This window comes from Gekko japonicus, unplaced genomic scaffold (genome assembly GCF_001447785.1).
Source record: "Gekko japonicus isolate JY-2015 unplaced genomic scaffold, Gekko_japonicus_V1.1 scaffold311, whole genome shotgun sequence".
NCBI lineage: Eukaryota > Metazoa > Chordata > Lepidosauria > Squamata > Gekkonidae > Gekko > Gekko japonicus.
The window spans coordinates 319,873-344,827 of NW_015165244.1; positions in this window are offsets into that span (position 1 = coordinate 319,873).

Here is a 24,955-nt window from a genome sequence, read left to right on the forward strand (position 1 = left end):
GGGAAAGCGTATCGGAACCGGGAGAGGGCACTGGAGACCACTTGGAAATGGATGACAGGTAAAACGATTCAGTCCCGGTTCCTAAACGGGACTGAAGCGTTTGTGTATGAAATGGCAAATAGATTCCAGAAGGGAACCAGTTTTCAAACGGGTTCTATCTGAAATGACAGACCAGAACCCGTTTGAGAACCGGTTCTCTTCCGGAATCTATCGCCTGTCTGAAATTCCCCAATATTAACCTCATTAAAGATACATATCAGAGTATGAATTCAAGCAAAAAAATTGGAATATAGTAAGCCTTAAATCTGATATGTTATTCATGAGGAATCCTTGATTTACTAATATGATTTATATATAACTAGGAATAAGGCCCGTTGTGGAAATAAATACAACGAGATCTAGAAACAGGCTCTGAGAGAGTGCCAAGGCCTTGGGCACTCAGCATCAATGTGCTGTGGTGACCTCAGCAGGGTATAATGACACAGAGGTCACCATTTTCTGCAGAGGAACTGATCTCTGCTACCTGAAGAACAGTTGTAATTTTGAGTGATTTCCAGCCCTCACCTGGAGATTGGCAACAATTACCCAGGAGGAAATGGCTGGTCTGGAGGGTGGAGTCTATGGCATTGTACCTGTCTGAGGCCCCACCCCTCCTCAAACCTCACCCTCTCCAGGCTCCACCCCTCAAATCTCCATGAATTTCCCAACCTGGAGTTGGCAACTCTATCTCCTTCCCAGCCAAACATCAACCTGCCATTATCTGCCCCTCTGATTTCAGCCTTGCATCTCCTCCCCCCTGGAGATCAGTTGTAATTCTGAGTGATTTCCATCCCTCTCCTGAGATTGGGAACAGTGGTTCCCCAGAAGGGAATGGCTGGTCTGGAGGGTGGAGTCTATGACATTGTACCAGTCTGAGGTCCCACCCCTCCTCAAACCTCACCCTCTCCAGGTCCCTCTCTTTGGTATTGTGCAGAACAGGGAAGACTATGTGGTCAGCGGACAACATAGATTATTAGCCCAAATTAAAGAATTTATTTAACTATTTACACAATTATGGAGCACACACACACTAAATAGATAAGGCACAACTGTAGTAGTAAGGGCATAAATCAACAGGGGTTAAACACAATCATCTTTCCCTGCACACAACACTCTAGCTCTGGAGTTTGTGGGCTCAGGATAGGATCTCTCCTTGGACTGGCTCTGTGCTTCAGCCTCTCTCTCTCTCTTACCCAAGAGAGCAGGGAAACTTCCATTCATTCCCCAGTCCAGCTGACGGTGGAGTGGCTGAATCTCTGCTGCCTCCCAGGGTTCCCCCACATCTCGCTTCTGGCCTAGCTGGAGTCTATGTTGATGCTGCCCTGCTTCAAGGTCCCTCTTTTCCCGCACTTTTTGGTGCAGCTTGGAAGTGTAGGCCAGCAGATGAGGAAGGCCCCTCTCTGGAACTACAGCTCAATTAAGCCTTCTGGGGAACATTTTAAACACAGAGATGGCAGCCATCTCACAGATACAAATAACTGCCATTTCGTTACACCTGCCAACAGCTACTGAGGGAAAAGGTTAGACAGGAGGCAACTGTCTTTGTCAAGCGAGAAAGCCGTCTGCCAAGAAATTCTGAGAGGGCCCAGAGGCTGAAGGAGTGGGCAGGGAAGAGGAGCAAATTCAGCACCCAGCCAATGGCACGTGACTACTCTTGAGTGGTGGCTGGGTGGGACTCAGGCAACGCAGCCAGTGGCTAGAGACACGTTCTGATTGACAGATCATTCAGCCAACTCATTTTGGCGATGCATAGAATGTTGCCACCTCATCTGGCTTTTATTAATAAGGAAGAATACCTAATGTGACATCTGTTTAGCTAATTGTATTATAGTAAAAGTAAATCTATTGGGGTTGAATTTGAAAGAAAAATCTCATTTCCCCCCATAAATTCTAAAATCAGAAATCATCCTGTTGTGAAGTAGGACTGGTAGTTTTTGTTTTCTGATTGCACAATCTGGTCTGTTAGTTTTTCCATAAGGTAGCAGTTTGGTTTGCCTGGTTTTAATAGAGCAAGCTACAAGTGAAACAACCCTCTTTATAACTATAATTTACATGTATAGAAGGAAACTTTTGTATCTGCTGTGCCTTCACTTAGAAGCAGTAATCTACAAAGTCACTGTAATACACGGAGATGCAGGTCTATGATTGTTGCAAAGCCTGTGTTTTGCAGAGGAAATTAATTTTGCACAAGACATGTATGCTAATGTTAATTCAAATTGCCTTTGGACATAGGCATTTCATGAGGAGTTGCTGATGGGTCTCCTAGTTATACAATTAGTGTTTCTCTTTCAACAAAGCTCTATGGGCAAGCAGCCAAAGAGAAAGGTCTCTAATTATCCTGCTAAGCATCCAACAGACACCCACATCCAACATTTATACTAATGAACACATTCTCAACATTTATCCATTACACTGTTTGTTCCAATTAAAGGTTACAGATCCTCCTGAGGGTCATTAGCAAGAGATAAAGATGAAACTGATGAAAAACGGCTTTATTTACACCAAAACAGAAAAGTAAAAATTACAGAGTTTCTGTAGGGAACATCAATTGAACAGAGAAGATATTTGTTCTGGGCACTCAACTAGAGAAAGATCCTAGAATATATAGAAATAAGAGAATTGACATGAGTCTTGGCAGGAGTTCAGAGGAAGTGTACATTGGAGCTCCCCCACACACACACTTATACACTGATTGAGCCTGAACAGTGGTGACTCTCCAGGGGTTATGATGGCTATCTCAGTGAAAATAGATCTTTGGTCTAGCAGGTTTGTCTTATGTTATTACAACAACCCAGAAAAGAAAAGAAGTGCAGAGAATAGGTAGAGGAGAGAGAGATCAGTTTGACAAAAACAGCATGAAATGGTAGGTTGTTAACCAGCATTCACGGGTAGCTGAGGCCATACTTTTGTACTTCTGAGGAGGGAACAGATACAAGCTCCCAGGAGGGATGCTGCCACTGTGCCTGCTTCTGCTGCTAGCTGGAGCATTATGTCAGGAAGGGAGAAGCAATCTCCCTTCAGGAGCTTGTTCTGGTCTGGTTGGAACAGGTCTTGCTGTTGTGGTGCTCTTGGGAGAGAGAGGCTGCAACCTATACCGTCTAGGAGAAGACGGTTACAATTGTATAATATGCTCCACCACCCCCTGCTCCCATATTTCCCCCCCACCCCCATATCAACAAAACAGGCTCAGTACTCAGTCCGATGCTTTTTAACTTGTTCATTAATGAATTGCAGTTGGGAGTAAGCAGTGAAGTGGCTAAATTTGTGGATGACACAAAATTGTTCAGGGTGGAGAAAACCAGGGAGATTGTGAGGCACTCCAAAGGGATCAGTCAAGGATGGGCAAGTGGGTGTCATCGTGGCAAATGGGATTCAGTGTGGCCAAGTGCAAAGTGATGCACATTGGAGCGAAAAATCCTAACTATAAATGAATGTTGATGGGGTCCGAACTGGCAGAGACTGACCAAGAGAGAGATCCGTGGAGTCATAGTAGATAACTCACTGAAAAATGTTGAGACAGTGTGCAACTGCAATAAAAAAAGGTCAGTTCTATGCTGGGGATTATTAGGAAGGGAATTGAAAACAAATCAGCCACTATCATAATGCCCCTGTATAAATCGATGGTGCGACCTCATTTGGAGTACTGTGTATAGTTCTGGTCATCACACCTCAAAAGGAATATTATAGCACTGGAAAAATTGCAGAAAAGGGCAACTAGAGTGATAAAAGGGTTGGAACAATTTCACTATGAAGAAAGGTTAAAGCACTTGGGGCTCTTTAGCCTGGAGAAACGATGGCTGAGGGGTGACATGATCGAGGTTTATAAGATTATGCATGGGATAGAGCAGGTAGAGAAAGAAGTACTTTTCTCGCTTTCTCACAATACAAGAACTCGTGGGCACTCAATGAAATTGCTGAGCAGTCAGGTTAGAACAGATAAAAGGAAGTACTTCTTCATCCAAAGAGTGATTAACTCATGGAAATCACTGCCACAGGAGGTGGCGGCGGCTAGAAGCATGGACGGCTTCAAGAGGGAATTAGATAAACATATGGAGCAGAGGTTCATCAGTGGCTATTAGCCACAAGGTATAGATAGGAACTGTCAGTCTGGGGCAAGTGATGCTCTGTATTCTTGGTGCTTGAGGGGGCAACAGTGAGAGGGCTTCTAGTGTCCTGGCCCCACAGCTGGACCTCCTGATGGCACCTGGTATTTTTGGCCACTGTGTGACAGAGTGTTGGACTGGATGGGCCATTGGCCAGATCCAACATTGGCTTCTCTTATCTTCTTATGTTCTTAATATCCAATATCTTACTTTATGGTCAACCATTCCCTCCAAAAATGTCTATTTCTGCTGTAGTCCATTTAAGTCCATTGGATTTGAGCAAACGAACTCTGCAGAACTTCAGCCTTGATTGATTTATTGTCAGACCCCCAGTCAAGTTATACTCAGCAACTCTCTCTTGGCAATGATAAGTTTATTGAAATATACAAGATCCAGCAAGTCACTGTGTTAGAACTGAGGACTTTAGGCAGGTACAAGCTTAATATAGATAATTCAAATAAAATCCCCTTCCTTCTCCCATGCATACATCACGTTCACACCACACCTAACGTCACCATCCCAACCAAATGAAAGATATATGTCTTGGTTATCTGCAGCTTTGGCTGGTACAGAAGAACTCTCAAGGACACCTTCCCCTGGGAAATGGAAAGGAGGGGAAGGAGGTGCAACTTGGGGAGAAAGTTATAACTTCTAGAAACAAAGATCCCATTCTCTCAGTCACTCAACCCCTCTTTCCGCAGGAATTTCCTCCTCCCAATAACTATGGCAAGCAAAGCAAAGCATGGTTTGACATTCTGCCCCCCTCAAGCATCACCTCACCCCCCCCAGGCTTGAGTGGGTTATATTTATGAAAGGGATGGACTAATTTGGCAGCTTATATATGCTGAGATTGCACCCATTCATTATGGGTTGGGCCAAAGTCCTTCCATTTGACTAGATAGAAGGGAGACCCCCCTTTAACTTAGAATCTAAAAGGTCCTCCACATCTTGGAGCATCTCATTGTTGACCATTAGAGGAGGAGGAGCTGGTGGACATGGTTTCCACTTCGAGGGCCCAGGATCCTTCTTCAGCAGACTAAAATGAAACACAGGATGCACATAACAGAGAGTCTTTGGCAACTCTACTTCCACAGCTACTTTATTTATAAGCTGCACCACTTTGAAAGGCCCTATGTACTTCCACCCCAGCTTTTTTTCTGGGCTGCACCCCTCTCAGATGTTTGGTGGAAATGTATACTGAGACCCCAGGCTTCATGATCCCATTCTGGCCTTCTCCCTTTATCTGCATAATGCTTGTAATCCTTTTTTGCCTTGTCCAAAGTCTTTTGGAAGGCTGGCCACCCATGAGTCATGCTGGACCACCATGTATGGGCATCACCCGGGCTTGGGTGGTCAGGGTTTAGGGTGGGAAGTGGTCCCCCTTCATATCCATGTACCACCTTGAAGGGAGAAATGCCAATGGAGCTATGCACTGAATTGTTATAGCTATACTCTGCAAACGAGAGTAAATCCACCCAATTGTCTTGTTGATAGTTGATGAAACACCTTAAAAACTGCTCCAAGACCTGGTTGGTCCATTCTGTTTGGCCACCAGTCTCGGGGTGATAACCAGTACTGAGCCCCTGCTCCACCCCTAAGAATTTCAACAGTACCCTCCAGAACTTGGCAACGAACTGGGACCCGTGGTATGAAATTATTTTGTGTGTCAAGGCATGGAACCGTACAATATGTTGCATGAGCATCTGGGTCAGTCTCTTCGCTGTAGGCACCTGCTTCCATGGTACGAAATGAGCCTGTTTTGAAAACAAGTCCATCCCCCCCCCAAAAAAAATCACAGTTTTTCCCTGGCCGGGGATTAATTAGTGATGAAGTCCATAGAAGTCACTGACCATGAATGATCTAGGGTCTCTAGCGGCTGCAGTAGCCCCAGAACGTTTCCTGCCCTCTGTTTACTCATTAGGCAGGTTTGGCATGAAGCCACATACTTTGAGTTGTCCCTCCTCAGAACTGTCTTTGTATGAGGTTCAGAGTCTTTAAATAGCCAACATGTCCCGACAGTTTATTATCATGTCCCATAGTTAGTACTTCTCCCCTGAGAGTCTCTGGGACAAACAGTTTATTTTGATGGTACCAGCACCCATCGTCCTTTTGGGTTAAAGTTCTATCCTTTTTGATCTCTGCTTTGTCTCTATCAGAGAGAGCAGTTTTGAATTTATCCACCCACGGCTGCAAGTTGATGAGGCCCTCCCCCTTCGCCTGGCTATGTGTCACCATGGCTTCCCCCAGCTGAGTGGGCGTGAACATGGTGTCTACTTCCTCATCATGGTGGCTGGTGTGCTGAGGGAGGCGGGAGAAGGCATCAGCCAGGAAATTTGACTTGCCGGGGAGGTGCTTTAGCGTGAAATGAAACTTTGAGAAAACGTCCACCCATTGAAGCTGTTTAACGTTTAATTACCTAGGGGCCTTAAGGGCTTCCAAATTTTTGTGATCAGTCCACACCTCAAATGGAGCCCTATCCCCTTCTAACCAATGTCTCCAAGTGACAAGTGGAAGTTTGATAGCAGCAGCCTCTTTGTCCCATACCGCCCAATTCCTTTCAGCACTGGAGAACGTCTTTGAAATGTATGCTAAGGGGTATAACTTTCCATCATCCCCCTTTTGCAGGATGCCCCCATGGCCACATCAGAGGCATCCACCTGTACGACAAATTGCTTTGTTTAATTGGGGTGTTGCAAGACAGGTTCTGAGGTAGAGTTTTCAGTTTTTCAAAGGCCTGCTGGCACTCCGGGGACCAGTCAAGGTAGCTGCTTGCCTTTTTGCACTCCTGCCCTTTCCCCTTCATTTTTAACAAGTCAGCAATGTCACTTGTGCAAAATTGGGGATGAAGGGCATGTAGAAATTGGTGAACCCCAAAAACTATTCTGTCTTCTCATGTGTGGGGCCTCCCACCCCACCACGTCCTGAATCTTCTTGGGGTCCATTCCTAAACCCTTCCCAGATCTGCAGTACCCCAAAAGGTCCAGCTCCTCCTTGTGGAACTCACATTTGGGGAGCTTTGCATAGAGGTGTTTGTTGTAGAGGGCTTTTAGGACCTCTCCACCAGTTTCATATGCAACTCCTTATCTTTCGAGTATATCAACATGTCATCAAGATAAATGACCACCCCTTTAAACAGTTACTTGTGGAGCACTTCATTGATTAAGTTCATAAACACCCCGGGTGCTCCAGCCAACCCAAATGGTATGACTAAGTACTCAAACTGCCCGAGCAGAGTGTTGGAAGCAGTCTTATGCTCATCACCCTGCTGAATGTGCACTCTAAAATAGGCATCCCATAAATCCAACTTGGTAAAAATCCTTGGGATGCCTCAGCCAGCAAGACTTTGATAAGGGGGAGGGGTAGGCATTAGACATAGACACTGCATTTAGCCCCCTGTAATCTGTACACAGTCTTAGCCCCCCATCTTTCTTTTTCCTAAATAGCCCGGGGGCTGCGAAAGGGGAGGTGGCAGGCCAGATAAAACCCCGGCTCAAGTTCTTCTCAATGAACCTCCGCAACTCCTCCTTCTCGGCTGGGCTCATGGCATATAATTTCCCTTTGGGTAATTTATGGCTTGGTAGGATCTCAATAGCACAATCAGTCTTATGGTGGGGAGTCAGCTCGTCTGCTTCCTCTTCCTCAAATATCCTGGCCTAGTCTCTATACTCTGCAGGGATTAAATTCAGTTCCTCCCACACCAGGCACACCTGCTCCGCTGCTGGATGTGGCTCTTCCCCCCATTCCGGATTCCAGAGGTGCTCCCTGCACCATCGGTCTAAAAATGTGAGCGTACCTGTGCTCCACTGCACATAGGGATTGTGAACTTGGAGCCACAGGCCACCCAACACCATCAGGAACTTAGCCACAGGGTTTATCACAAAGGACCTCATTTCCCAGTGTGCCAACACCCCCACGGGCAAATGCACTGTGATACCTGCAAGCCTCCTTCATAGGGGTGCTGTCCATCTGAGAGAATACTATAGGTTCCTTTAGCTTGTGCACCTTAGGTCGCAGTCCCGTAATGATTGCAGGGCTTATTAAGTCCATGGTGCTCCCAGAGTCTATAAGGGCCCTCACCCGAATATGGGTACCCGCTTCGGGGTTAATTATGGTAACAGTCAAATAGAACAAGGGGGAGATGTGTCTTACTGATTCGTGCACCAGAGTGTGTCGGACCTGCTGGTTGGCGCCCTTTACAGCAGGTCCTGGCCTTTTCCCGCTGACTGCACTTCGGCATCACTGGAGGAAGAGGTTCCCTCCAGGGTATCATGGGCTTCAACTTGAAGGGCTTTTGGAGTCTTGGGATGATTCCCTGGTGTCTTGGTCCTCTTCTCCTTTGGCTCTTCACATCATTCCCTCTCCGAACTCCTGCTCTGGGGCACTCTGTGGCAAAGTGGCCCAACTTCCTGTAGCACAGGCATAGCCCCAGCCTCATCCAGTTCTCCCAATCACCCCTGGGCAGCAGTCCTCTGCTCTGAAAAGACTTCTGGCCCCCCTCCCAGTGGTCTTGTGCTGCTACAGCTTTACCAGGTTGTGAGGCCTGGCCCCAAGGCTCCCTTCCTCCCTCCCTGAAAGGCCAAAAGAGGCCAGGAAAGGGCCCTTCCCCCACCCTTTTACTGACAGTTAGAAGCCCCCCCCGAACATTCTAATATCTCACCATTGATGCCTGAAGCAGATCCCTGCAGAGGCCATTTCAAAAGGTTTTTGGGGGAATTCAGCCATGCCTGAAGGGATTTTTTTAGTTTTTGGATTTTTCTACAAACCCAGGAAGTCTATTGACTATGTAGGAAAAGCTGTTGGGGGAGAATGAGCCCCCTGTTGGTGGAAATAAGTATCCGCACAGAAAAAAACCCTCTGGAAAATAGAATAAGGATAGAAAATAATGTAAAAAAATAGATTCAAAAAGTAGTAAAATGACTGGAAATTGTCATGTATGTATGTATATGAAAAATCTATAAATAAATGTTATTAAAAAAACACTTTCCCAAAATACTCGAAATACATCACATATAAAAATCATAATAGCAGTGAGGCCAATAGATACAGAATGTGGGACTTCTAGGAACACTGGCTTGGATTCTAAATATCACTAGGAGAGAGAGAGGTCTGCAGAACAGAACTTCTTTGCTGCTCCTGCCCAATTGCAACTTGCTGAACTCCAGGAATTCTGCTTCTGGGTGTCAACAGACTCTCAAAACACTTTGGAGGGCAAAGTGGGGCTTGCAGTGAAAGAGGAGAATTAGTGGAAATCTCCATGCTCTCTACCATTAATGGAAATACTAGCATAACTACAAATATACTGGCAAAATGGCACTAGGATCCAACCAGGATCCTAACACTCATAATATATTCCCAAGCTGTAATGTTTTTCAGCGCACTAGGATAATGAGTAACAGGAGTAGGTGCTTAGAATAGTGGGGCTGGCGAGTGCAAAATAAACAATATCTAGTGGTGGACAACAGCAAAATTACAGCAGTGGGACCAATGGAGAAGATTAAATTTCATGAATTTTAAAAGCTAGGGAGGATAAAATGGAGGAGAGGAGAGTGGTATAAGTTCCTTTGGGTTCCCATTGGGAAGAAAGTTGGAATATAAATGAAGTAAAAAATAAAATTAAAATGGTAATTCTTGTGACTTCATGTTTAATAACTTACAAACACATGAAGATTTCAGTTTTTATTAGGCTTAGGAACACTGAACAAGCCAATGCCAGTTCAGTGTAAAGAGCTGGATTAGATGATTCACCAGACATACAATACTTTTTAACAGTTTACTCTTTTTATTTATTTAGCTTTTTATCCAAGGACTCATTTTTGGTTGCAGAATGCTTCAGTACCAATGGTGAGTTGTTCCCACACATAAGCTTTGAATTTCTGACACACAGAAAGGGTACAACCAGTTCTTTCCCATTGAAGAGTATGGTGGGGCATTTAAAAAAAAAAACTTGAGTATCACTGAAGAGGATTGAACAAAATTCAAAGTGCTTTTGGAAAATCCTAGGAGTGAAGAAAATGGGCTGTTTTGGCTGTTCCAGTGGGCATGACAATGTCATTAGGAAAGAAGGTTACCTCGGAAGCCAAGCCATGACAGCAGTAAAATACCTATAAATATATTAAGGTTTTACTGGGCTGGATAGTTTGAGATCTCCTCTCAGGAATTCCACAAACTTTTGCCATTGGTTTATATACATTCTGCACTGTAGTTTCAGGAACAAAAAAGCAGGCTACTGTAAAGTAATTTCACAGGAATGGTACAAAGGAGTCTGTTTTCATTGTGATCTCATAAACAGCAATCAGTTGGAATGCATTTATGAGCAGAGGAATACGTAAAAGGCAGTAAAGTGACTAAATGTTTATATATAGCTGAGGAAAATGAAGCAGGTTACAAACCAGATGGCATCATAAAAATACATTCAGAAATAATAATGGGTATACTTTCCTAAAAGCAGTCTAGTAATTACAAATAAAATATACTGTAGTCGATCATATCTACATTTAAAAGGAGGTATTTTACCACCCTGGGGATAATTCCTCCTTCTATTCCATTTATGTTACATAAGTGTCCATGATGCATTTCACACTCTATTCCATTTGCCATTTTAATTATTCATGGGATAGGGTGGGGTTTTTTCATTTGCTAAATTAAGAAGTTTGTAGTTGAGGGAAGGGGTAAACTGTGTGTGGAGAAAGAGTTGAGCAGTGATTCCTCATTTCTTCTACAGTCTAAATTTCCTTTCTCCCAAAGTTGCTTTCCTATTTTAAAAATGCCTAGGAGTTCTAATATACTCTCTTGTAGAAAATATGAAATTAGCTTTATGGAAAGAAAATTGTACAGGATGAGGATAGTCTTTCATATCTCCTACATGTTGGTCCACAACATTTTTAAAAAATCTTCTTTTGAGCACACTGTAATGCCATTTTATTTACATGAAGTATAGAGATGGGACTCTAGTGAGAGTGGTAAAGCTTTAAAAAAGATTCAATTACATTAATGGTTGATTTTAAATAGGCAATCACAACTTTAGCACAAGTTTCATATATAAAAATACCATATTATTGTCTTATTTCTATTGTTAACCTGATGACGACTAGAATAGCTCTTAAATGAGCATATCAAATGGCATAGTGTGCTCTTAGCCAAACAACCTACTTTGAGAGAAGAGCATTGTCCTCTCTGCATAATTTATATATTTAAATATTCATATTCTTCCTTTCCTTATGGCTCAAGGTGGTTTACAGGTCATAGTTAAAACGCTACAGTTTGAAACCGATAGAATAAAATCCCAGATACTTCCTCCCAAGCATGCCTGCAGTCTGTAGTTAGTATACAGGAACATATGGGAGGAGATGGTCCTCTAGCTTAGCTATGTGGGTTCTAGACTATGAAGGACTTTAAAGGTCATAACCAGCACTTTGGCCTCAAACTGGCTGCCAGCATTGCTCTTTAAGATATATGAAATATATTCCCATGAGCTAGCCCCTGACAATAATCAGGCTGCTGCATTCTGGAATCAACTGCACTTCCTGGATTGTCTTCAAGGGCAGTCCAATGTATCCAACATGAGGCTACTAAAGGATGGATCAGCATGTCCATATTGGAGAGAGTCAGCAAATTAGGTGCAGATGGTCGAAGGTACTCTTGGCCATTACATCAGCCTGCTTTTCAAATCAGCAAGACAGGACACATGAGCATTCTCAAGCCTATAACCTGCCCTGCAAAAACCAGTGCCACTCCATCCAACACAAGTGGATCAAATCCTTCTACAGCCTTCCCAACGAGCATCACCTCTCTCTCAACTGAATTCAGCTTTAATTTGTTCTGCCTTAGCCACATAATGAGAGCTTCAAACTACCAGTTCAAGGCAAAAATTGACATATTTGGAGGCCTGGGTAATGGAATATAGAGGTGGGTGTTTTCTGCATGTTGTTCTGGATGATCTAATTTAATGGCCACATATGGGTGTTGAAGACCATGGGTAAAAGCCTGGAACTCTGCTGGAACTCTGCTGCACTCACTCACTGCTCCTCCAGTGGAAATGTTTTTTGTCTGATCAGACATACAAGACTGGAGCCACTGAAGAGCTACTCCCTTAACATCAGTTCCATATTCCAACTGATGGAGAGGTCAACCGTAGCAAAGGCCCCTGCTAGACATAACAGTATCAACAAATGACTTTTCCCTGTTGACCTTTAAATGAAGATAAGCCATAGAAAATAGTGGTCTCTGTTCTCTGGATCTGGCCCTGTGTTCCCAAGATATTACCAAGCATAATTTTCAATACTCAGTGTATCTACACATTTGAGAGGAAGTTTTATACAATACAGATACAACGTCCAGTTTAGAAGACAAGCAGCCTGTCCCTCTCACAGTCCATTCTGACCACAGCACAGACAAAACCTGACTGTAAGAAAAGTTCCTTTCTCCTTCCCTGAAGTTCAACTGCTGGGTCAGCTGTCATGACTAGCATCTAAAACAGCTATTTTTTCTTTGTTGTGTCTTCTGCCCTTTAATTCCTTATTTTTCTCACAATATTTCTCACAATACAAGAACTCGTGGGCACTCAGTGAAATTGCTGAGCAGTCGGGTTAGAATGGATAAAAGGAAGTACTTCTTCACCCAAAGAGTGATTAACACATGGAATTCATTGCCACAGGAGGTGGTGGCAGCTACAAGCAAAATATTCCATTTTGCCCAGATTTTAACACTCTGTATCCTAATGTGTTATGGTTATGTTGGCACGATGCCATAATACATACATCTATCTGTATTCTTGGTGCTTGGGGGGGGGCAGTGGGAGGGCTTCTAGTGTCCTGGTGAACCTCCTGATGGCACCTGGTATTTTTGGCCACTGTGTGACAGAGTGTTGGACTAGATGGGCCTTTGGCCTGATCCAATATTGGCTTCTCTTATGTTCTTATGTTCTTATGTTCTTAAACATAAATCTATCTAGTTAGTTGCCAGTGTTGGTAAAATAACTCACTTTATATTATGATGTGACAAAGGTAAAAGATTTGTTTGTCTTTATTCTTATGGTTTGCTGTTGCTTGGATTTATAGACATGCAGGTGGCAGTCACTCTGAAATATGTTCAGCAGTTCCAAAATTACAGCAAAGGGTTGAACTAATTCTAAAAATGTATACTGTGTTTTAATGGCTTTGTATATAGCCAGAAGGAGCCTGCTTTTGTTAGAATGAGTAGAAGAAAATATTTGAAATAAACTTTATATTTATTTTTATCCTTATGACAACATTGTGGGGTAATTTAGTGATAATATATAACAAAATGATCATAACAATCATAACCATAATATAGGTGTAATAACAATCATAATATGGGGGTCTGGTTAAAAATCATACAAAATAGACGAGCTTCAGCTAGAATTTGGACAGTATTGTTGGTTGCTGATGCAAATCAAAATGCTTTGCAAACATGGCTGCCTCCACCTCCTTTCATCTGAACTAGATGCTACTGGAGTTGGCCACCCTGCTAACTTGTTTTCCAAGCAACAGGGATGGATCCAATAAGACTTCCAAACTCACAATGTAGTCTGTCAGTGCAAGATAACCTAATGCAAAGTAAGCAGCCCAATCCCTTCTAACTCACCAGCCACTTTTTAAAAAAAATATTTTAATTTAAACAGCGTACAAGATAATTCAATAAAAGTTAGGAAATAGTACAGAAATCAACACTTGTAAGCATCTCGAACATGACTGTGAAGATGCCACCGTTGTGGTGGAAGTTACATACATGTTGGTATAATGTTATGGTATTTAGAGTTACATGAAAGAGAAGTATTTTCAGCTACAAGAGCTAATTTGTAATCCTGGAGGACTGCCTATGTTCTTAGTAACTTTTTGTAGCTAAATTCTTGACCAACTGGTACATTAAACTAAAGCTAGTAGTTTAAATTTTGCCTCTGTTATGGATTCCCATTCAAACTTGTCTACATCTAGTTTTTCTAGATTCGGGTACCATTTATCCATTAGTACCCACGTTTCTCTTTCAACTGGGTCTTTGGTAGTAATCATATTGAATTTCTCTAACAGAAAGTACCGTATATACTCGAGTATAAGCCGACCCGAGTATAAGCCGAGACTCCTAATTTTACCACAAAAAACTGGGAAAAAGTATTGACTCGAGTATAAGCCTAGGGTGGGAAATGCGAAATGCAGCAGCTACTGGTAAATTTCAGAAATAATAGATACCAATAAAATTACATTAAAAACACATAATATTTATTTCAAAGAGAAACAGTAAATTAGCTCTATAAATTAGCTCTATACTGTACGCCCTAGTTATAGTTCTTAAAAGAGGTCAATTTACAGTAGAAACTGTATGCGATGCACCCCACGAACTAGCACACAGATGTGGGCAAGTTCTTGCCCAGTACGGCACGGAAAAGGCGCGGAGGAGGACGTCCGCCTCGGTCTCCTCTCTCTGACGTCACTGGTTGCTAGACGCCAATCAGCAGGCGATCTAGCAACCAGTGGAGGCGGGGCGGGCAGCGGCGGCTTCTAGTGTTCTGCTGAGCGGAGGAGGTCTTTTAACTCCGCTGTTATTATTGGCACGTCAGTCTCCGCTCTCCTCTCTCTTACGTCACTGGTTGCTAGACGCCAGTCGGGAGGCGATCTAGCAACCAGTTTAGGCGGGCGGGCTGCAGTGACTAGATCAGTTTAGGCAGGCGGGCTGCAGTGACTACAGGCTGATATCTGGCTGCGGAGCGGCGGCATTTTCTGGGGTCATTTTTTTTCTCACTCGAGTATAAGCCGAGGGGGTGCTTTTTCAGCACAAAAAATGTGCTGAAAAAGTCGGCTTATACTCGAGTATATACGGTAGTCTGATATTTGGGCCTCCACTGCAGGAGCAGCAACATTGGATCTAAAGGTAAAGCATATCCTGTTAATTTCTCTATTTGTTTTACGATTTGTTCCCAAAATCTGGCAATGAATGGGCAGTCCCACCAATTATGGTAAACAGTGGCCTTGTTTCCACATCTCTTCCAACACAGAGGGGATGCTTGGGGATCCATCCTGGATAACTTGGCTGGAGTTAGATACCATTGATATAGCACTTTGAACGCTGCTTCCTGAATAGTTTGGGACATAGAAATATTGGCATGTGTTTGCCAAATTGTTTCCCATAGTTCAGGTGATAGGTCTGTTTGGACATCTTTTTGCCATGCATTCTGGTAGCACATAGTTTTATTGCTCTTTGTACCCAAAAGTATTTGGTAAAGCTTAAATATTAACCCTTTTTTCTGTTCTGGTTTCATTAAGAGTTTTTCAGATCTGGTAAGGGGCTTCCTTAAGTTGGTTCTAATTTGTGGGTCTTCCATCAAGTGCTGAATTTGGAAATATTCGAACCAAGCCAGTTTGGTTTTATGTTTCGCTTCTAGATCCAGTTTGGAGGCCAAGTTGGTTTTGTCTAGTAAATCGTTCGATCTTGTTAGCCCTGCAGTTTTCCATGTATTGTACGAGTTCCATTCTCTGGCGAGCATGAACCATTTCTGACCTGTGAAAGTGCTGAGCTTAGATCTATTCGCTACAAGTTTGGCTTTATTTTAAAACCAGATTTTGAACGTTGTAGATAGAAAGGGGTGTAAGGATTAGCTGCTGATAAACCTGTAGATCTTACAGCCCTCATCAACCATTAGCTGTAAGTTCTCACAGATCTTGAGACAAAGGCCTAGCAAAATCATGTTCACTGTGCTGCTAGCTGTGTGGAAAGTTACAGCAATAGAGGAGAGAAAAACACTATGATTTTTTTTATAAAATTAACTGTATAAAATGGGTTTTAAATTTTCTGAACCATTTTATTTTTCTCACAACAGTGCCCTTCACAGCAGGTCCCAGCCTTTTCCGGCCAGCTGAGGCAACTCACTCCCACTGAATGAGGTTCCCTCCAAGATGTCTCAGGCTTCAACTTGCAATGCTTTGGGTGTATTGGGATGTTTACTTGGAGTCTTTGGTCTCTTCTCCTTGATTCCTTCGCATTGCTCTCTTTCCGAACTCTTGACTCCTGGGCAGTTAACCATGGAGTGCCCAGACTTCCCGCACCGCAAACACAGCCCCAGTTGCATCTAGTGCTCTTGAACTCCTTCGGGCGCGGAACCCATGCCTCGGGTTGGCTTCCCCCCCCATGCCTCTCCCAGGCGTCTTCTGCTGGTACAGCCTCACCAGGTTGTGCAGGAGCTTGGCTTCGCAAGCTACTTTGATCCAGCTGCCCAATGTTAGGGGGTTATCTTGGGGCAGGGCCTTCTCTAGAATGGTGGTGTTTTGCTTTTTTTAAATTATATTTATTGGTATTTTAGACACAAGAACACACACACACACAAAACAAAACAAGACAAGACAAAAAAAAGACATTTACAGCATTTCCTCCTCAAACATCTCTAAGACAACATAACTAATTTTGTATATGTTTTTCCTTACTCTAATTACTATACCACATCCTGTATTTGCAACACACAGAGATGTACAATTAAACTAATTGCTATATTCTGGCTTAATAACAACAAAACAAATTTACCAACATAATTCAAATCCCTAATATAAATTTTATCTTTATTTTACCCCGAATTTCCTATTTTCTTTAGGCAATCTCATAAAAACTGCATAACTTCTATTCCTGTTAACCATATTCCTTTAACCATATCTCCTAGTTAACCTGAGTTCCTTAAATAATTATCTCTACTGCGACCATATTAGTTTAGCTTGCCAACATGGTGGTAATTATTTTAACGTACATCGTTCAATCACAAATCATACTACTACTAATTCATTTCATCTTACATCATTCTTTTCTTCTATACTTTCATAAAGAATTTATTCCATTCTTTAGCATCATATAGAACATAAATCAGAGTATTCTGACAAACAAAATTATTGCACTAAATTTTGGAAAGAACAAAAAGGAGGAACTTTCCACATGCTAATAATGTTCACCTTTTCTCCCTCCTTACCATAAATTTTCCAGTTATTAGCTTTATATATTTGGGTATCCATTTAAAATACTAACCATTCCATTTTAATCTTCTCCATCCCATAAACAGAACAAAATTAATCAGAGACATATCCAAACAACTTTCTTATACCGTTAAAACCCTATTCTTATCCTATTATTGTTTTTCTTAATTTTCTGTGAATTTCTACAAGAGACTTTCTCCTACCAATCTCTTCCTTTACTCATAATCAATATTATATAAGAGATAAGAGAGACTAAAACTGATCCACTTACATCAGTCTTTCCTTGCATACTTTTCTAGTAGCTCAATAATTAATCAATTTCATCATTTAAGCTCATATATCACACCAGTCAAAATAAACAAACAAAAACATTTAAAGTAAATTTTAGAAACAAGTATGAGTAATAAACTTTCCATATTAATAACAATTATCTCTTTTCCTTCCTCTCCATCCTATATTTCTATCTTTAGAAATATGCATATACATTTGAAACATCAGCCGTGCCATTTAAACTTCATAGACAGTAGATAATTAACTAAAAAAACCCATAACTCATATTTCATCAGTCTTTTCTTGAATTTCTGTAGTTTCCTTTTTTCCAGAATTCTATCTAGATGCCTTATTTCTTTGTAGGTATGGGGTTTCTTTTTCATATCTTTCTTTCTTGATTTCCCTATCAGTAATAAATGTCTCTTTCTAGTACTTTCCCAGTTTTTGGAGTACTTCTCACGTTTCTTCGTATGCCTCATTTCCCCCCCTTTTGCTGGCTCACTCTGTTCAATTACAAGTTTATCATGGTGGACTTCTTTTTGGCTTTCTGGGTCTATACTATTCCTTGTTGCTTCATTTAAACAAATCACTTGCTCATTTTTACCTTCATGTTCTGTCAAAAGAACAGTAGAAATGCTGCGCAGCTTATTTCCTTGAGAGAGCTCAGAGTATTTTTTCCTCCTCTCCCTGTTCAGCTTGCCTAGATTCCTGCTTTTTTTCCACTCCAATAGGCGACTTCTGCGATTTCTCCAGTAATCCTTTAAAGGCCACTCTAATCGCAAGTTGTATCTCTTCCACTAACAAATTTTTAAATTATTCACAAGTAAGGTGAGAAATTTCTTCAGTTTCCTCTAAATCCTCTACGTTCCTTTCTGAAGCCATTTTTCTTCTCCCCCCACTCCAATTATGAGCGCTTCGTCCCTTTTTTAAAAATTCGCCGCTCCTCAAGTATGTTGGGGCAATTCAAAAGGGGGTTTTAACACTTGAAACCATCAAACAAAGCATTGCAAATATGATTACTCACTTTCTTCTCTGTTTTCCTTTTATGTTCATTGTGTTGTAGTAATTTGGTCTTTAAAATGGTTGGTCGCAGCTAGAAAAAAACATGAGAGCCGTGTTTTTTTCTGTCGATCGCTCCTGCTTCAGAGCAAAAATGGCAGCACCCCCGCATTTGCCAAGTGCAATAGTGGCCGAAAAAAGCTACCTGCAACTCGACCTCCCTCCAGGAAGTCAGGCAGAGCCCACCCATAAGTCTGGGGGCCCCCAAAGGGGTGAAAGAGGACCAGGCGCTTCGAGAATGTCCCAAGAAGTACCTGCTCACAGTGCCATACTGGAACCAGATCCTAGAATGATGGCGTTAAGGTCAGCGCAGTAGAATTCAATGAGGACTTCTTCGGGCCACCCCTGGAGCTTGGCTGCAGAGGTCTTGAACTCATCCGAGTAGTCTTCCACTGACCGGCTCCCTTACCTCAATCCTCGGAGGCGGGTACGAGCCTTCTCCAGCTTGAGGGAGTCTTCATACTGCTGGTGTAGTGCTTGCATGAAGGCATCAATGTCGTGTAGCTCCGGCACCCCAACATTGTAAAGCCCCATGAACCAGTCAGCAGCATGGTCTCATATTTGGGACCCCACATAGTCTACTCAGTGCTCATCAGAGGTGAAAGTTTGTCCCCACTCTTGCAGGAACTTGTGCACCTGGATGGTGAAAAAGGCTAGCTTCCCAGGGCTGCTGTCGCAAATTGCCTCCAGAGCACCCCAGGACCATTCCCTCTCTGGTCTAGGGGTCATCAGGGGGGCCCCCAGACGGACAGGCACCACAGCCACAGGTGGCTCTTCAGGTTCCTCTTCTTCAGACTCCTCCATCTCTTTCTCCATCAATTCTTTCACCACCTTCCGGAGATTTTTGATGAGAAACTGTAGCCCCTTCTTTAATTCCCTCACCTCAGCTCAGAGCTTGGTGTGGCTCCGGTTATCACGGGCCTCTTCCTCATGCTCTTCCATCAATCTCATTTGCCCCGGGTCATCATGGAAAGTGTGCGACACCCATCTCTTTTCCCAGTCCGTGCACCCCTGTGCTCCTCTGAACCCCAGAGTGCTTAGAAGCCAGGTGGATTCTTCCCATCGGTCACTGCATTCCCCGCTTGGTTTTTGCCTTGAAGAGAACATACTTCTTAGGCTTGGTGCCTGTTGCTTTCTCTTCAGGCTTTTTGTCGGGATCGGTAGCTGGGTTCTTGATTTCAGACCCAGGACCTGTACTCGCCCTGGCACCTCCACATTCGTCTGCCATCATGGTGGTGGGGCAACGGTCGGAGAGTAAAGGGAGTTCTAACACTCTATCAGACTCCTGGATGAGTTACTCTCAACAACACTGTCTTAGCAGTGATTTGTTTATTGAGAAAGTAAGCAAGTTCCATGTTAAAGCTTCACTGTGTTAGAAGTAATGATTTTTGACGGGTACCCTGCAGTGTTCCCTCTAAGCTGAGTTAGTGTGAGCCAGCTCACAGTTTTTTAGCCTCTGGCTCACACATTTTTGCCTTAGCTCAGGAAGGATGGCTCCAGAGCAAACTGATTTATGCGGTAGCCAAATCACCTGCTCACAACTTTAATGCCAGTAGCTCACAAAGTAGAATTTTTGCTCACAGGACTCCATAGCTTAGAGGGAACATTGGTACCCTGATAATATAGGCAGTTCAAAAGGATCCCTCCCCAATAGCTGATCCCTCCCCAATAGCCTAGCCATTACATCTACCCCCCTCCATGGGAATGCAATATCCCACTATCTATAAAGCAAGCAGGATCCAAAAAGTCTCAAGGCATTCTCTCCCCATGGGAGGGAGATGTCATCTTTAGGAAAGTTAAGCCACTAGACACAAAAGGTTCACACACACATCTATCACTCCTCTCCCCATAGGAATTCTCCTTCCCCCTTTTATTATGGCAAACATAGCTGGGTATGAAATTTGACAAAGTGAATATTTTCATCCACAGATTCTCACTATTTGCTTGTGATACTTAGGGAACAAAGATGGGTAATCAAGGGGGGAACACACAATTTGAAAGCTAAATGTAGCAAAGAAACTCAAGAAAATATGACAAGGGTAAGCTCTGAAGGAACAGGAGAAGTGTGAAGCAAAGTGAACTTTTTGCCGAGCACAGCAGATCTTATGTTCAGACTCTGGCTACAATTCTATTTTTTTTTTCAAGTCTAAACCCCAAAAAGACTTGCTTTCCTTCTTTGGTTCAAGCTTTCAGGCTTTTTCATTTCAACATCTGTATTTTCTGTGAAACCCTTTCTCTAATCTGCCTGCATTTGTTTCCATGCACTCAGCCTACTTTTGTTCTGGTGTTTGAAACTTTCCCCATCTTTTTCATCCTGGTAGTCCAACACAAACAGTTCCCTTTCAACACACACACACTAGACTGATATTTACTTAAGACTGAAATAAGGCAAAGAGGTTATTGTTTTACATCTATTATAGAGCAAGCTTCATATCCCGTGGCACCTTGAAGTTCATTGGTCACCAGTGCAAACAGTCAACAGAATGTTATTAGCCTCACATATGAATAATCAGATCAATATTTTTTTTTAATAAAACCAGGTTTGATGAAGGAATCGTCACCATAATTAGAAGCTAAAGAGACCACAGTGCAGCAAGGTTCTTGAAAATGCAGGGTTTTTTAATTCTGGCAATTTTGTGTTTGCGTGCGCCTTTTTTCATACAAGGAAGAAATAAGATCCAGCACAAGAAATTAAAGGAAAAGATGGAGGGAAATGGCAGCTAGGGTTTGGTGATTATAAGGCCTTCCTTGCTTACACCAGTCACCTTGTATCATTCAAAATTAATTTAATATGCCAAAATAAGAGCAATGTGACAAAGGGGTGAATCCCACCATCCTCCAAGGACCCTTCCTCCAGCCTGAAGACTTCCTCCAATTTAAGCGGCTTTTCTGAAGAGATATTTAAGTCAGAGGAAGGCTGCAAAATTTGCTCAGTGGAGTGTTAAGATGGAGGAATCACATTTGTATTTAATGAAATACTGCAGTAAAGTCGCTTTACGATGGCCAGTTTCCATGAGCATTTCCTTCGTTGTAGTTGAATCTGTAAACTGACTTAACTGCACAGAACTCAGTGCGGATGATATGTTTGATTAATTACACTTTGTTCACACAGTCTCACTGTTACTTATCAAATGATGCTGTGCATGTGTGAATTGGTTGTGCAGTTCTAAAGCTGCTTCACACTGACAAATGAAATTAAGTACTTGGTGTACTGAATAAAGTATGATTAGAGTGTCAGGCCAAAAACTGGAAGATTCAGGTTAAAACGGGTGTTGAACTCATTTGTTATGAGGGCCGGATATGACATAAATGGGACTTTGTCAGACCGGGCTGTAAATAGGGTAGCCAACCTCCAGGTGGGGCCTGGGGAACTGGAATTACAACTGACCTTAAAGCTCCCCTTGAGAAAATGGCTGCTTTGGAGGATGGGGTGCAAGGAGTTAGACCTTGGTTTCCCCCCCACTCAAGTTTATTGAAGAAAATTTGAACAGTATACACAGTAAATTCAGACTTTTGTCAGAGAAAAATACATTACAATGTCAACCAACAGTAGTATAACTCAGAATTAATAAGCTAATGTAACAAAATATCTATACCTGCCTATTGTGCAGTTAGACCTTGTTAATGTCCCACTTCCTCCCCTAATTGTGTCATCCCTGGGCCCCACACCACAAATCTCCTGGCATTTCCCAACCTGGAGTTGGCAAATAAGGGAGCACATGCTAAAATGCCATTTCAGTCCTCTTCAGCTACCATTTGTGAGTGGATTTTGCCATTTCACACAGTAAAACCCAGTTGCAAAGTGTATTGAAAGTGCATTATTTGGTGTGAGTAAAAACACCATTATAGAAGTGGGGGCCTACAACACTCGCAGGAAAGGATCCCAGGTCCTCCCCATTGCTGAACCTTACCCAGCCTAACCACCCACCCTGGAGCCTGGAAGTGGCAGTGTCTCAGCATGTGCAGAGAATGCTACTTTACTTTCCCCAGCTTGCTCTCATGGCCAGTACTCTGAGGCTAGGACCAAAGGGAAAATGTGAAATGGCTGGGCATTGTAAGCGGCTCTCCTCTCCCAGGTCTACTCAGAGTTGGCAGTGGCTCTCCAGGGTCTCAGGCTGAAGTCTTTCTCATAATAAGCCACAGCCTGGTTCTTTTAACTGAAGGTGCCGGGGATAGGACCCTGCATGCCAAGCAGAGGCTCTTCAACTGAGCCATGACCCGGATAGCCCAGGCAAAAACCTGATGCTAACTAAACAAACACTACACCCAAGAAGAATGAAGAGACAGGAATTATTGATAACCCAGAACCCTAGCAAATCTAGGTGGCTCCTGTCTCAAGTCTCAATAAATACAAGAGAAAAGCCTCCATCAAGATGCACAACGATGTTTGCAACCAAATTCCCCACCCCCTCCTCACAGAGCAGACTTAAAGCAATAGACAACTCTAGCAGACTCACTTGCTGCAGCGGAAGCTCAGTTAAAACAACAGAAAGGCACCTGGAAGCACAGCAACAAGCTCCCTCCCCTTTGCACAGCAGACTTAACGAAATAAAATAGCTCTAGCAGAATCACTTGCTGCAGCCTCAGTCCGAGTTAACACAAGCACCCAGAAACACAGGTGAACAACTGAGCTCCCTCCCCTTTGCACAGCAGACTTATATAAACAGCTCTAGCCCTCTGCTCCCAGCATTCAGTGGCAGCTCAAAATGTTGAAGATGGGCAGGGGAGGGGTGGGGGAAGCAGAGAGCCCGCAGGCCACATGTTTGACACCCCTGGGTTAAAATCTACACAGTGCCATTATGCTGACTGAATGACCATGGGGTGGTCACACAATGCTCAGCCTAATCCATCACTCATGTTCAGGGGCACGCTGAGGTGGAAGAATGGCCCTGAACCTGCCACCTCAAAGGAGGGAAGGAAGGAATGAGGAAGAGCCAGCTACACTTGGCTGGGTGCCTTTCTCCCTTTGCAGCTTGGCCTGGCTGGGTGCCCTCCTTCACATGCAGCATATGGCTTGACCAGCCAGGCATCCTCCTCTGCCCATGGTACTCAGCTTGGCCAGGCAGGGTGCCCTTCTCCACATGTGGTATGCAGCTTTGCTGGGGTGGGCATCCTACTCTGTGAGCAATGTGCGGCTGGACCAGCCCAAGTGTCCTTCTCCCAGCATGGTGTGCAGCTGGGCCGCATGCCCTTGTTCCCTGTGCCCCGGAAAGCAAGCAAGCAAGCCTGTGGATCAGGGCTGCTAGCTTGCTGCAGCTGCTGTTGTGTGCATCACAAGGTGTAAAGGCCACCCCTCACTTGGGGCTGGGTGAGGTGAGCCTATTCTGTGTGGGAATGGGAGAGGACACCTTGTGGGGAGGCAGTTCCAGCAATCTCTGGTTTTACTGGTTGTTGTGCGGCCTAGGACCTCTGCTGTGTGGTGCCTGCTCCCCATCAGGTGATCTAGCAGTCTTCAGCCTAGGGCAGCTGCTACCTCATGGGGGTGGTGCAGCTTGCTGACAGTTTCTGGCTTGAACTCCTAGCATTGCCCCATGGGTCACCTGGTGGCTTTGGTTGGAGGCAGCTGCTGCTGCATGGGCATCACCAACTTATTGAGCTTTGCTTTGCTTGGGTCCCGTCATGCATGTGGCTTCAGACCTATGCCACCAGCCCCCCACTTCTGTAGGCTGGGGTGGGGGGTTAGTTCAACTTTTCTTCCCAATCCCCTTCTATGGTGGTTCAGGGCCAGGAGGGAGCTTGCAACACCCAACTGCTTTGTGTTTTTATCCTGGGGACCCAGAGCAATGGCAGCAAGAGAGGTTTGCCCCCCTCCAGGCAGTGTGGGAGCATCTGCCCAGCTCTGCACCACTGGCTCTCCAGTCCACCCATGCATTTTTGTCTCTTCAACCAACACCCCCCCCCCCCGCCCCTTGGGCCTTCCACTGTGAGGACACACCAACTTGGAGTTTACCAGCTGCCGTCCTTTATAAAGTTTATATCTCCAGTACCTGGCATTATGTTTTATGGCACACACGGCCCAGCCCAGCAAACTCACATTTATGTCAGATTTGGCTCTTGTAACAAATGTTTTTGAAACCTCTGCTATAAATGGTTAATCCATTGATACATTACTTCATGCTTAATTATGGTGAGTCATTTTAAATAGTTCAATCAGCTCTTTCTGTTCAAGACTAACCAAAATGTTTAGTGCACATGCTGGTTTGATAGTGATTTAAAATGTTCCCTGAATCCTACCAGAGTAAGAAACAGGGTGAAGGTGTAAAGAAACCTTGAGACATTCAACCATTTAAACCTGAACCATAAGAAGTGCACAAGATTAGGTTTCTGTTCTACATTCATGGTTCTTAAAAGATACTTCATGGCTGACACTAACTTTCCCCATTGCTTCTACCACTCCTCATTGGTGTTGTCAAAGAGTTCATTCAGAAACCCTTCATATATCTAATATGATATGGTGACTTTAAGGCTTCATTTGGGTGCACAGATAGGTTGCAAAATATGTCCCCCCCCCCCCCCCCC